At 33.6% G+C, this 15,563-nt stretch overlaps 1 protein-coding gene across 6 annotated transcripts in view; it reads left to right on the top strand.

Annotated features, from left to right (window-relative positions):
- LOC145293149 (DNA repair protein Ku70-like) overlaps positions 1–15,563 on the top strand; it is a 462,221-nt gene that overhangs the window by 240,638 nt on the left and 206,020 nt on the right. The gene's annotated exons all lie outside the window — the stretch shown is intronic.

Genomic DNA, 15,563 nt, shown 5'->3' with positions numbered 1-15,563 from the left:
ATTTCATATACATGCTGTAAATTATCTACCCTAGGTAAGATACGATTATTTCATACGTCTAATACCTGTCCTAGCTAGGTAAAATATTCTTTTGCTTGAAATAGCAAATGATTCATAGACATTAAAAATTCCTCTCTCCTAAGAATAACAAATATATTCAAAATAAAATTCAATTTTCTCATTGTTTATACGGTCCTGAGCAATGCCGGGTAGCCCTGTATAAAAGAATCTATATAAAGAAAAACTCAGAAAAAATACCAACCAATACTTATATTATTACATTTAACACTCCAAAAATTCCACCTAAATTTAAAATTGGTTACACCATACAACCAGTTGACATCCCATTTATTTATGTATACTATTTAATTTTAATGAAATAAAACAAATTTTCTCATGATTATTAAAATAAAACTATAATCTTTTTTATGACAATATATTGATAATTCGCTGATATGGTTTTTTGCAATGTTGTTTTTTTCTTTTGCAAATAAAAATTAATCTAATAATCATATTTTTATGACGACAAAATTTATTGATAATTTAATGATTTTAGAGTTTTCTCCCGAGTTAAAATTTTTCTTCTAATGTTTTATATGCAATTAATTTTATTTCTTCTGTCAAAAAATTATAATCAATATAATCGTTATAATGAGAAAATTTATAAATATTTAAAATCTTAAAAAGTGCAACAAAATGCCAATTACATTTTTATTAGTGCATAAGGCACATCTAATTGAGTGTAAATAAAATAGTTTTTTTTTTTTTTTAAATTCTAGTATCTTCCTTTTTAAAGTTTAATATTAATAGTTTTTGGTAAAATAATTTTCCGGGTAGACATTTTGTTGAATATTTTTTCTGTTGAGGCAGAAATCTTTTTTGAAGAAAATACCTAACTTTTTAAAATCATATTTATCAACATTAACAACAGGAAAAATAATAAAATGATATTTATTAATTAATAAAACATGCTCAGAATAACATGAAAAGTATCATCACATAATGTAATATTGGTTTTATTATTCAATAATACAAGTTTTTTTCTTTTTTTTTTTTTGTTTCGTAATAACACAAGATGTGTTAAAAAATAAAGTAATTTTTTTTAATAAATATATTGTTTTGTTTTTCGTGTTTTGACTCTGTGACATCGTTCCGTTCAGTTGCGTGACATAATCAACCTTATCCACTTCCGATAGCTTGATTTTTGCCGAGCACTGATCTTGGACATTACTTTAAAAAAATATACAAATTTATTTTCTTTTGGATGGGGGGGGGGGGCTATTTTAAAACTATGTCTACTTCAATATTTTTTTTTAATTTCTATTTTTGAGTGATTATCAAAATTCCCGAGACATGATACTCTCATGTCGAACATTTTTTGTTCTAAAGTAACACTCGACACTACTTTTTTTTAAAACTAGGTAGAAAAATAAAAAAAAAACAACAGTAAATAAGTATAACATTTTTTAAAATTTTTCATTCATTTTTGAACTGTAAAATAAGTTGAAACATTAACAACTTAGCCAGCTAGATAGAAAACGAACACTTACAAAGTTGATTTTACCTTTTTTAAAACAATAGTAATTAACTAAAAATATTCTTTAAAAATATTGGGGATGGGGGTAGTCTCTTTTAAAAACAATATCTCCTTCAAGAATGGTCCTAAAATGTGCGTATGCATTTTTGGTGCCACGCTATTTGTAAATAGTGTTTTCATGTGCAATTCAAGTTTTCATGATATGTTTTTTATTCAATTGTATTTTTTTATTCAATTGTAAGATGGAAGCACAGAATATATACAGAACACCCTCTCCTCCTCATGTTAAGAATAGCTTTCAAAATAATAAAATTAATATTTCAGCAAGGTACCAAAAATACATTAGTACTTAAAATTTTACTTTGCAATGTTTTTATTTTTAAATCATAAAATAAAAAACATATAATAATTTTAAAACTTTATCCTGCTATATTTTTTATTTGTTAAACACATGGTTAATTAAAATTAAATTATAATCACATCCTTACATTTGAAATAATAGTGTGATTAAATTCTACCTATCGTTCATTTCAGAATGTAAACAAACATCTGGTTAAATTAATCGATACCTGTGTCGAACATAAAGAGTCCCTTTTTAAGGATTACATTGTTCGACTAGTATTTTCAAGTTAAATTCAAGTTTTATGATATCTTTTTGTTCATTAAATTGTTAGGTAGAAATACAGAATAGTTATTTACAAACAGCCGGACAACACAAGCAGCTTTGATTAAAACGAAAAGATAGCATCAATAGTTCTAACAAGCAATCAATTAGTACTCATAGTTGCAGCCGGCAGCTGTCGTGAAAAGGTAGCATTAATAGTTGCTCAGAGAGTTTTGACAGAAAGCTTAGTATAGTTACAATGGAAAAACTGTAATACCCAAATCTGTTAAGTATATTTTTCTTTTTAAATCGATATTATATCAAAATATATAAAATAATATCTCAAGTAAATCAGAATAACATGAGCACTATTATCACTATTCCAAAGTAATTCATTAAATATTTAGTAAAGAAATTTAAAATTTGTTTTTTTATGCTGTACCTACAGCTTCATTACTTTTCCTCGCTCAACCCCCCCTCTCTCTCTCCATATATCATTCTTTCTCTGTAAAAATCAATGGGCAAGTGATAAGAAAATATCATAAACCACTTGAAGTGAGAATGAAAAGGGTAGCATCAATAATTCCAGCAAGCAGTCAGTCTGGTGCTGTTAGAAATAAAGAGTAGTAGTAATAGTAAGAGTTCCAGCAGTCCGTTATTAAATGTTGTGTTAGTATGAATAGTTGCACGGTTGGAAAACTCTTAAGAGTCGATTTTGTAAAAAAGATTTTTTTTTTTAAATCAATATTATATCAAATTATATAAAATAATATCTGAAATGAAACAGAAGAACATAGAGATTATTATTATCACTATTCCAAAGGAACTCATTAAATATTTGGTGAGGAAATTAAAAATTTGTTTCTTCATGCAGTACCTACGGCTTCATTACTCAATAGTCTGCAAGTAACATTTTGTTTCATCAAGCAGTTACTTGCTCTACTAATTATTCAAAGTGAAACTAAACTGAATACGACACTACAAGCAGTTGCAGTAACTATCAGTCTAAGAAAACCACTAACAATCTGCTCCCTATAACTGCCACCTAATGAAAACTTAGATAAAATAGACTTGCATTTATTGATCCAACAACTTCCTAAACCCTTTATTATCATGGGTGATTTTATTAGCTGCAGTGAACTATGTGGAAACAAATAAGCAAAAGCGGTAAAATTATTGAAAATTTTCTAGATGATAACCAATTATGTCTATTTAACAACGGAACAAACACTTACCTTCATCCTAGCTCTAGAACACTCTCAGCTATTGACCTCACCATATCCGAACCTAGTATCTATACAGAATACGAACGGAAAGTACATCACGAGACCTGTAGGAGTGATCACTTCCCAATCATTCTAGAAGGTCAAGAACTAGAGAACGACACTAAAACACCCTGATGAAACTTGCATAAGGCCAATTGGGAAGATTTAAAAAAAAATGTGCCAAACAAACTTAGTGCAAGAAGCTAATTCAAGAAAAAAAAAAAAAACACTAAAAATATAATATCTGAGAAAACTATTCCTAAATATCAAAATCACAAACAAAGAAAAAATAGCTGAAATCTTAGCAGAAAACTTTGCCAAAAATTCCTTAGGAACAAAGAATTCCAAGTCATCAAAAACCAAGCAGAACAACAACAAATCTGCTTCCACTCAGACAATACTGAATACTACAATCAAATCCTTACTATGTACAAATTAGAAGAATGTCTCAAAAACACCTATAATTCAACAGTCGGACCTGATGAAATCCCCTATGTCTTCCTAAAAGAATTGCCAATGAAATTAAAAGAATACCTCCTCAAAATTTTCCATGATATCTGGATCAATGAAAAGTTCTCTGACACTTGGAGACATGCCATTATAATTCCCATACCTAAACCTTCAAAAGACCCTCAGATGCAATAAACTACTGTCCCAGCCAGCCTGAATGATCGGCCCATCATCGGCCCATTACATAACCGACGATCAGCCGACAAACACTGTAATGGGCCGATGATGGGCCGATCATTCAGGCTGGCTGGGGTCCCATTGCACTTACAAGCTGCATCTGCAAAACCCTCAAGCGAATGATCAATAGAAGACTAACCTGGTATTTAGAAAGAAATCACCTAATCTCTGAACACCAAGCAGATTTCCAAAAGGGCAGAAGGCATAAATTTAGAAACCTAAAAGCCTTCGATACCACTTGGAAGTACGGAATATTAAAAGACCTGAATGAACTAGGCCTAAAAGGCAGAATGCCAACATTTATCAAAAACTACCTAAGTGACAGAACCTTCCTAGTAAGACTAGGAAATATCCTATCAAAGTTTCAAAAATAGGAACTGGGAGTTCCCCAAGGTGGAATTCTTTCAGTCACACTTTTTAATATAAAAATCAACACTATAGCTAATAACATAAACTATGGAACAAACTTTGCCATCTACGTTGACGATCTCATAAGTTTTAAGGCCAAACATATGAACACTATTGAAGGACACCTACAATTATGCATCAACAAAATAAGCAGCTGGGCTACCAAAAACGGCTTCAGCTTTTCTCAAACCAAAACAAAATGTGTCCACTTCTGCCAACATAGAAAAATGCATCCTGACCCTGAGCTAAAAATTAACAATAAACTAACAGTTACAAATCAATACAAATATCTCGGAATCACCTTCGACAAAAAACTCACGTTCATACCCCACATTAAATACCTAAGAAAAAAATGCGACTAAAGGATGCAACTTGTGAGAACTAGAGCTCATACAAACTAAGGAACTGATCGCAAAACAATTCTAAAACTCTACCAAACACTGATAAGATCAAAGTTGGACTATGGCTGCTTTATCTACGGTGCAGCAAGAAAATCCTGCATCAGAGAACTCAACACAACTCATCACCAAGGATTCCGACTAGCACTTGGAGTTTTTACCACTACACCAGTCGAGAGTCTCTATGCAGAAACGAATGAACCTGCACTTGAAATGAGACGGACAAAATTAGCCCTACAAAACTTGCATCTAACTCCTCGAGACCTATATACCAGAGTGTCTCTCACCGCAGACACCAAACCCTATTCCAAAAAAAAGAAAGAAAAAGCAATCAAGCCTTATGGTCTCCCCATAAAAGAAATAAGACGAAGCTAAAATTAACATCTCGCAAATCCACCAAGCTTCTAGACTCAAACATCCACCCCGGCTTTCCAACAACTCTGTAAACCCACCCGAACATCCAAAACATACTACTATATTATTAAATCTCTCCGAACACTCTAAATCCAACACAAACCCATCTTTATGGTAAAAATACACAGCATCCTTTATGGCTATCATGATTATGAATACATTTATACTGACGGAGTTAAAACCAAAGAAAAAGTTGGAAGCTCTGCTATTATCGGCAAAGAAAAATCCAAAAACGCCTACCTTATAGGTCTTCCATCTTTAGTGCTGAAGCCTCAGCAATAATCCTCACCCTTAATATTATAAGTGCCGATCAAGCAAGCAAGTTTATAATATTTTCGGACTCTTTATCAGTTCTAACTTCATTAAAAAAAAAAGAATACTCACAATCCGCCAATAACTAACCTATTAAATAAACTTGATTTTCTTAATACTCAAAAACAAATCATCCTATGCTGGATCCCAAGCCATATTGGCATCCTCCGAAACACAAAAGCTGACTTAGCCGCTAAAGAGTTACTCAACCTGGAAATATCCAACATAAAAAATCCCTTACACCAACTTTAGACCAACCATAAACCTATGCATCAAAAGAAAATGACAACAACAATGGAACACTTATACAAAAAATCAAGCTAAATGAAATCAAACCCACTCTTTGAGAATGGAGCCCCAAATCCAAACTAAACTGGAAAGAAGTGATTATTACAAGATTAAGAACAGGACACACAAATATCACATTTCTATTAAAAGGAGAAAACCCACCTGAATGCTTACCAAGAAAATTACACAGTTAAACATTTTCTAATAAACTGCATCGACCTAGCTCCCTTAGACATTACAGCACTAAAGATCTCTTTGAAAATATAAATGAAAAAAAAAATTCTAAATTACTTGAAAGAGGTAAATCTCTTCTCCAAAATATAAATCTACCTTAAAAAATTTTCAACCCAAATCCTTTACAAAACTTCCTCCAAACTCACTTCGGCATACTGGAAAATAAAGAATACCTACCTTACTAAGACCCCCCCCCCCAAAAAAAAACACTTATTTGTCCTTAAATGACCATGCAGCTCTTGATAGACCAATAAACCAAAGAACTAACCAACCTTTCCATTCACCTGAACTGGAGTTGGTCTTTTCACGTTCTGTATCATTGTCTCTGTCTTCTTGGTACTAGTATTAAGTCCAATCTGCTGGCTTTCTCTTGCATGTGTTGGTTTGTATGGGACAGTAGTGCCAGGTCATTGGCAAAATCCAGAGCTTTGAGAGTATAATAAAAAAGTCTCCATCGAATCCCCCTAGATTCCTATGTTGTCCTTCTCCTAACCCAATCGATGACCAGGTTAAAGAGAACCACTGACACCACACATCCCTGACTGACACCCGTTTTAACGTCCAAGAATGTGTTGCTGTACCCGACTGAGCATCTGAAGCTCTTGTAGGAGATCTTGATCAGGTGAACCAGCTTGGACTGGATTCCATAATGCCGTAGGATGTTCCACAGGCTGTCTCTCTAGATGCTGTCAAAGGCTTTTTCAAAGTCAACAAAGTTCACATATAGTTTTCTATGCCACTCTGTACATGGCACAATGATGTTCCGGAGTGCAAAGATCTGGTCTGTACATCCTCAGTGTTTTCGAAACCCTGCCTGTTCTTTTCCAGTTTGTCGTCCACAACGTTTGACATTTTTGTTATGATAATCTTGGCCAGTATCTTACTTGTCACAGAGAGGAGAATGATCCATCTCCAGTTGTTACAGTCGTTTAACACCCCTTTTGTCAATTACACCTTTGTTCCAGTCTTCAGGGACTTTCTCACTTTCCCATATTGGTGTGAACCGTGGTAGTAGGATTTTGGCTGCAAGCTCGGGGTCTGTCTTGAATAGCTCTTTATCAAGGGTGTCTGGACCTGGTGACTTGCGATTCTTCAGGGTCTTCATGGCAATTATGATCTCCTCTGCCATTGGTGGGGTGAATGTTAATATCCAGTTCCTCTTCAGCTTCTGGAATATCAGCTGTTGAGGACTTTTTGGAAATGTTCAGCCCATCTCTTTTCTTGTTCTTTTTCAGTTGTCAGCAGTTTTCCTTGCTTGTTCTTAACTGGGCCATCTGTACTCCCTTTGAATTTCTCGCACACTTGCTTGGTGATCTTATACAGCCTTCCTTCTTCTCCTTGTGCCTTAGCTGCTAGTTGTTCCTTGACCTCTCTCTTGTTTTGCCATACAAGTGTCTTCACTTTCTTGTTAGCTTCTCTGTTGTTCATGAAGTCTAAGGGATTTCATCCGCAGAAGCTTCTTCTTGATTTTTCTTCTCTCTTTCATTGCCTCCAAAGTCTCTTGGTGTATCCAGTTCTTGTTGGTCTTCTTGCGATAGCTTATTTCTTTCTTGCTGCTTTCGGTGTACAGTGCAGCAACTTGTTTCCATGTATTGTCAACATTAGTGTCTTCTAGTTGTTCAGGCATGCCCTGCAAAATCTGAAATTGATTCCTTAAGTCGCTGATAAAAGTCGCTGGTGTTGTCCCTCAGTTGCTGTGTATCATAATGCATCTGAGCAGCTGTCTTTAAAGGAGTTTTCTTTAGTTTGGTCTTGGTGAGTCCTGTCACTGCCGACATTTACACTCCGCCTGACTTTCACATCTAGTAGGGAATGTTTCCACATACCGCTGATCATCAAATGGTCAATCTGGTTCCTGTCTCTTCCATTTGGTGAGTTCCAGATCAGCTTGTGGGTATCTCAATGTGCGAAGAGGGTCCCCCCTATCACCAAGTTGTTCATGGCAAGAACTCCACCAGTCTCTCACCATTGTCGTTCCTGGTCCCATCCCATGCTTTCCCATGACTCTCTCAAAGTCAGTGTTGTCATTCCCAACTTTGGCATTGAAGTTCCCCATGATGATAATTTGGTCGTGACATCTCCATCACTTTCTGCAGTTGACTATATAAATAGCAATATCAGATACAAGTAGCAGTGTGTGTCTTGTCCAGGACAAGGCTCACACTGCTACTTAATTTGACACTCATAGTTTTTAAATCAGTAATAAGTACATATCTCTTATGTCCATCAAAATAAAACTTATATAGCTGGATTCACAATAAAATTTGCTTTAAAATGGTATGTCAATATTTTTGTTGTGATTGTATCTTCAAAGAAATCACTATTTAAATCCGACTATTAATGACAGCATGTCCACTCGCAGTAGATGACTTTTTGCAAATAAGCGGTCATAAATACTCGAAGCAGAAGTTGTACACATGGACAATGTTTCTAATTGTTTTAGCTAATTAGAGAAAAGAATTGTTTTTGCTACGGAATTTGAACACAACATGTACGTCTTTCCATTCGAAAGTTAGAATATCTCAAAGTTGACGCTTTGTAATACAAAGATAAGTAAAGATAGTAACTGTGTTCAAATGCTATTTAATAGTGAAAATATTAATTTCTTTTGTCCTAAAATTTGAAAAGAATTGGATAAAAACATTTTATGCATGAGTAGATAAAAGTAGTGACAAACACGTATAAACATGAGGATTCTTGTGTGCTGTGACATGCATAAAAAAAATCTGTAAACAAATCGTTCGTTAACTAACTTACGAAAATAAATTATTCATTTTATTTTTGTTATTATTTAGAAAACATAAATTTTTAAGGTACTACTACAGTTTATTGCCGAAAATGGAGACCCCATTTTTTTTTTCAAGCACCTGTCATAAATGAGTTAAAACATAAATCACTTATCCAGTTAAATAAAAGTATAACTTTTATTGAGATTGTTTTACAATCCACAAAGGTATGAAAAAGTAGTCAAAAAACAAATATATCTCTCTATATATAAAATGAACTCATTTTTTCCCGTCTGATTTTGACATTAATAGGATTAAAAATCAAGATATTTCATGCAAATATAATATGCACAAACGGCAGAACAATATCTGAGGTGTGTTATAGGCTTATTATTTCTCAAATTCCTCGATAATCTTAGATTTCTATACTTTTTCTGCTAAGAAGTCACGGCCAAAATCGGTTAAGATCAATGGAAGTGGTAAAATATTTTCTCTCTAATAAATTTCTCCTCCCCCTGCCACCACTTAACACCGTTTGGGGATCGTTCACAAGGAACAGTTGAGAAGAGAACACCGGTTTGGCTTCGTAGTTCTTTCATGTGAAGTTATTTAAAATCACTAAACTAAGCTGCAGTGCTCTGTGGCGTAGTGGTTAGCGTGCTGGACAATTCACATTATATTTTCAAGTTCGCGCCGACCTACCATAGTCGTTTTTTTTTTTTTTTTTTTCCTAAACAACTGGAATGGACTTTTCTTGGTGGCCGAACTGTTAACGTTGCAGATGTTTTTTTTGTTTTTTTTTCACACTTTATTTTGCTACTTTTACTCATGACTCCGGGTTTGGTCCTTCCTACTTACCTACCATAACATTTTTTAAAACTCCCCCCCCCCGTCCCGGAAACAAACACTCGGGCAACGCCGGGTACCCCCGCTAGTAATAAATAAATGTTACCAAAGGCAAATTACTCTTCTACCTACCTCAATAAATTTTTGGTGTTGTAAATGTTTCTGTTAAAAAAAAACAGGTAGTGTTGAGCGTTACATGAGAACAAGAAAAAATGACCATATGCCTATTGAAGTCTCTACAATGACTTAAAAATAAAAAATTATACAAAATAGTGGCAGAAACTCCCTCGATAATTGTCACTGTAACTTGAAGCCATTAAAATGAAATTTAACTATCCTAATTAGTTTAATGTACTTGAAAACATAATTGTAATCTGTACAAAATTTGCTTTCATTTGATATGCTATAAGCCATATTTTGTTAATAATTTCTTTAAATCGTGTCATGGTAGCCATCTTGAATTTCCTGGTTGCCATCTTGGATTTTTCACAGTGTAATGATGACAAATGATAATGTCCATCAGAATAATATTTTGCATGATGATAAAGACATACCTCCAATTTTTTTAACATATTTTATGATGCTTCTACTTAAAGCCATTAAAATGAAACTTAATTATGCTAATTAGTATACTAATTAGTTTAATGTACTTGAAAACAATTTTGATCTTTATAAAATTTCCTTTAATTTGATATGCTACAAGCCATATTTTGTTATTAATTTCTTTGAATCATCTCGTGGTGGCCATTTTGGATTTCCCGGTCGCTATCTTAGATTTACCGGTCGCCATCTTGGATTTTTCATGATGTTATAATAGCAAATGATAATGTCAATCAGAATAATACTTCCTATGAAGATAAAGTCTTACTTACCATTTTTCTTAGCTGTTTTTATGATGCTTCTACTTAAAGCTGTTAAAATGAAACTGGAATATGCTAATTAGTCCATAAGTTACCAAGTGAGATGGTCTTAAATAACACCAACTAAACCTCCGTGGTATTATGATAATATGTTGAAAATTTCATCATAATATCTTAAAAAGATCTGAAGATGCAGCTTTTTAAAGATGGGCTAGTCTGTAAATTGTGCAAATTTCCTACCATTTTCAGTCACAAGCTTATATGCATTTGAATAGGACTGACTTAAGGCAAAATGTCCAGTGAACCAAACATTTTTTGATACTTTGAATAGTCATAACTTCAGTTCTAATGGATCGATTTTATAAGACTAAAAATATTCTTTCTTTTTTTATGCTCTTTTCAATAATGCTTGATATGAGTTTATTAAATCTAAAGAAAAAAATGGTGTGGTATTGCTAATAAAAGTCACTACTATTGTTGGGAGGTGCGTAGCATTGGATGATGTTGACATGTTTGCCCTTCAGTCTTGCACAAATTAGTCTGTTGTTTATGGGCTTCCATACTAGCAGACTTCGCTCTACACCTTTCTTGAGGATGATGGCAACTTCCTCATGGTGTAGGTCGTCATCCCTCCCAGAGTAGAGGACGGTTTCTCCGGTGGTGGTTTTCAACCTTCCAGATCCAGTCAATCTGCTCTCACTCACTCCTAGAACATGGAGGTTAAAACGTCTCATCTCAGATGTTACCTCTACAAGATTGCCCGTCTCGTAGATTGTTCTTGCATTCCCAATGTCCTAGTCTGATCTTGGTTTTAGTGGTGTTAAGGTCCTCCCTCAGAGGTAATGTCCTCTTGGCTTTGGCCACCAACATTCATACGAGTTTCACTTAGAAGGCCCCTCACATGTTAAAGTTGGGGTTCTCTTTGTTGCCGTTTCCGTAACATACTTGTTTTACAAGAAAGGGTTGTTAGCCCTATGCTGAGCATAACCCCCAATCTGGAGGACCAGGGATCACTCTTTGTCTAGTTTCTACCCGTTGACCCTTTCTGGCAAGGGTGGCCCTGCCAGGAGCTTTCACTCTTGCCAGCATAGCTATAGGGATCACTGAAACGCTCTAGCTTTTTCGTTGCGACAAGGCGGTAATAGATTCCAAATTCTAGAAAAGATGAAAACTGATAACGCTACAGATAATACTTAAAGAAAATAAAAAATTAAACAAACACAAATAAACAAGAAGGAAAAAAATGAATTAGAACCCAAAACAACATTCTTAGCAAAAGATAGATCGACATTCACATCCAGAAAAAAAAAAAAAAAGAAAAACCTCAGCAAAACTCTTCACTAAAGACTCAAACTCCAACAAAAAAACGAATCCTGTAAAGTAAGTTTGCTGTTAAAACTAATCTCCAAGCAATTGAAACTCAAGTAATCACAATCTGCTTGATATACCTACCCCCTCATGAACCATTAGAAGAAGATGAATTGGAAACTTCAATTCAACAATCACCATCATTGTTCATCTTCCTAGGAGACTTTACTACCACAGCAGTCTATGGGGATGTAAAATTTAAAACTCAAAAGGTTATTACCTTTTGAGTTTTAAATTGAAAAATGGACAAAAATGACTTATGCTTCCTCAACCAAAAGGATCCCACATACATAAATCCAACAAACAGATCAACAAGTGCAATCGATTTTACCATATGCGACCCATCAAGCTTCCTGGATTACACATGGAGCATTTTTGTAGAACCATGTGGAAGTGACCACTATTCTATTATAATCAACTGCAACAACGCCATCCAAAACCACATACCCAGATGGAATACAAACAAAGCCAACTAGACTAAATTCAAAGAACTGTTTAATACAATTAACAGAATATCATATCCAAACAATGAAAGAATTCATCCAAGTACTCATAACAATAGCCAAAAATTGCATCCGTAAAAATTCTAAATAAAAACAAACCATGGTTCAATCCAGAATGCAAAACTGCAATCAGACAAGAAAGTCAGATTTAACAAAATTTAAAAATCAACAAGCAACCAACTATCTCATAAAATACAAACATCAAAGAGCTAAAACTCAGAAAATAATTAAACAAACCAAAAGAAACTGCTGGCAACAATTTAACAAAATCAACCCCTCCATCAAACACAAAATTATTTTGAAAATGATCAGGAAAATACCATAAAAACATAATCTAAACCCAATTAAATACCTCTTCATAAAAAACAAGAAAATACCCCCCCCCCCAAAAAAAAAATTGCCAACACACTAGCTGAAATCTTTGCTGAAAACTCATCATCAAAACACTACAATAAATAATTCCAAATACTTAAGAAAGATCAAGAAAAACACAAAATAAACTTTAACTTCAAAAACCTTATAATGAAAGCTTCTCACTTAACGCCATAGAAAAATCCTGCAATTCAGCTGTAGGACCAGATGAAGTGCACTACACTTTCCTTAAACAAATACTGCCTGGAGCACTAAAACTCCTAAAAATTTACAACAACATATGGAAAACAAAAGATTTTCCAAGTTTATGGAAACAAGAAACAATAATACTCATACCCAAAATAGGAAGATTAAACCCAGAAAGCTACAGAGCGATAGCCCTTGCAAGCTGCCTATGCAAAACATTCGAAAGAATGATCAACAACTGTCTACCATGGTATTTAGACACCAACAACACAATTTCAAAACCCCAATGTGGATACCAAAAAAATAGAGGATGTATAGCCTTAAAAATTGTCATTATTTATAAATAAGGAACATGTAACAACTATATTTTTTGACCTTGAGAAAGCCTATGAAACCATGTGGAAATATGGTATCATAAAAGATCTCTACAACATTGAACAGAGGCAGACTGCCTGAATTCATAAAAAACTTCTTAAAAGATAAATCCTTCCAAGTATGTATAGTATCCACTCTATTAAACTTGCAGAATCAAGGAGTACCTCAAGGAAGCATATTATCAACAACTCTCTTTAACATTAAAATTAACATCATATAAGAACTCACCCCTAACATCCACAACTATATGTAGATGATTGCTCAATCAGCTTATAGATCGAAATACATTCAAACCATTGAAAGAAAATTACAGTACAACATTAATTAAATTAATAGATGGACAACAAGAAATGGTTTCATATTTTTCAAAACTAAAATTAAAGGAGTCCATTTCTGTAACCAATGCAAACTCCACAATCCCTACAGATTGGAAAAGAAAAAATTCCCTTTGTAAATGAGCACAAACACCTAGGAATCATTTTTCACAGAAAATTAAACTTTATACCACAAATCAATTATATTAAACCAAAATGTAATAAAATATTACAACTCCTATGAGATTGAGGAACTGACAAAAACACACTGCTCAAACTAACTGGTAAGATCTAAAATAAACTATGGCAGCTTTATTTACCAGTTCACTAGGAAATCATATTTAAAACCCTCGACACAATATGCCACTCTAGACTTAGATTAGCATTGGGAGCGTTCCAAACCTTTTATAGAAAGTCTTTATGCAGAAGCACATAAAATCCCCCCCAGAACTTAAACCAAAATCTTGGACTAAAATACTACACAAAATTAATAGCCAACCTCACCATTCTCGTACACAATAGTACATTAAACTCAATTGATAAACACCTCTTCAAACAAACAAAAGAAATATGATTAAAAGTTTTGTGGAGTCAGAATAAAACCCATTTCTAAAGAAGCAAAATCTACCCATAACCAAAATCTATGAAATTGTCTTCTTCAAAACCTGGAAAATAAGTAAAATAAGTAAGTAAAGTAAAATAATAGACTTAAGCTTAAGTAAATATACAAAAAACAAACAAACCACTCACCCAATGACTTTCCAAGATGGTCTAAACAACATCAAAGAGAAATACCCAGACAACATACTTATCCACACAGATGCGTCCAAACAAAATGATTCAACAGCCAGTTAAAAATTAAACAAACCTCCCAAAATAAAACTCCAATTTCAATGTAGAAATGCATGCACTCATCTTAGCACACAGTCTAATCTCCAATAAAAAAATCCCAAATATATAATTTTTTCAGACTCTCAATCTACCCTAAAAGCAATTAAAAATAAAAAGATAAATACTCCTCTAATTGAAAAACTACTCCACAAATTGACACAATTAAACAGTCAAAAAGAAATTATTTTTTGTTGGATACCAAGCCATACCGGTATCCAAGGAAATGAATGAGCTGATTCAGCAGCAAAAATTGCCATTAACATCCCAACTGATTCAAATTTCAAAATCCCTTACTCAGATCGATAAAAAAAAAAAAAAAATCAATACATACACAATGGGAAAATGGCAAATTTACTGGAATAAATTTCCCAACAACAAATTATATGAAATAATGCCAAAAATTAAAAGAAGGAACAAAACACCAAACTAAACAGAAAAGAAGTCACACTAGCAAGAATAAGAATGGGACATCCACTCATTTTTGAGAACAGAAAATCAACCCGTTTGTATAGCATGTGAAATCCACTCACAATTAAACACATACTTCTTGAGTGCCATGCTATAACAATGAGGGATAGTTTATATAAAGAAACAAATATTAAGGGTCTATTTGAGAAAAACAAACCCCCACACCATACTTTCATACCTTAAAAAAATTAGCCTTTATAGCCTTAAAAAAAAAAAAAAGCAAAAAAAAACATTGCACATATTTCAGCTAGAGCAGGGAGTAAAGGCCCCCTAAACTAATAATCAGTATAAAATGACCCAAAGAGTTGAGGTGCTGTAAAATCCAACAAAACAAACAATTTATGTGTATTACTGGGATATTCTCAAAAAGAACTGATTACTGAATCCAAATACGGTCATAATCTTCACAGCAGATACTTTTTTATTTTCTTTCTCCAGTTTTTGTTCTTTTTATTAACATGATGCGCAATTCTGGATATGCCAATCCGGACTGTAACAGTTTCATGT

Source organism: Euprymna scolopes, chromosome 14 (genome assembly GCF_053919585.1).
Source record: "Euprymna scolopes isolate OS-2025 chromosome 14, ASM5391958v1, whole genome shotgun sequence".
In the NCBI taxonomy this organism is placed as follows: domain Eukaryota; kingdom Metazoa; phylum Mollusca; class Cephalopoda; order Sepiida; family Sepiolidae; genus Euprymna; species Euprymna scolopes.
This window is presented reverse-complemented; position numbering and strand designations above follow the sequence as displayed.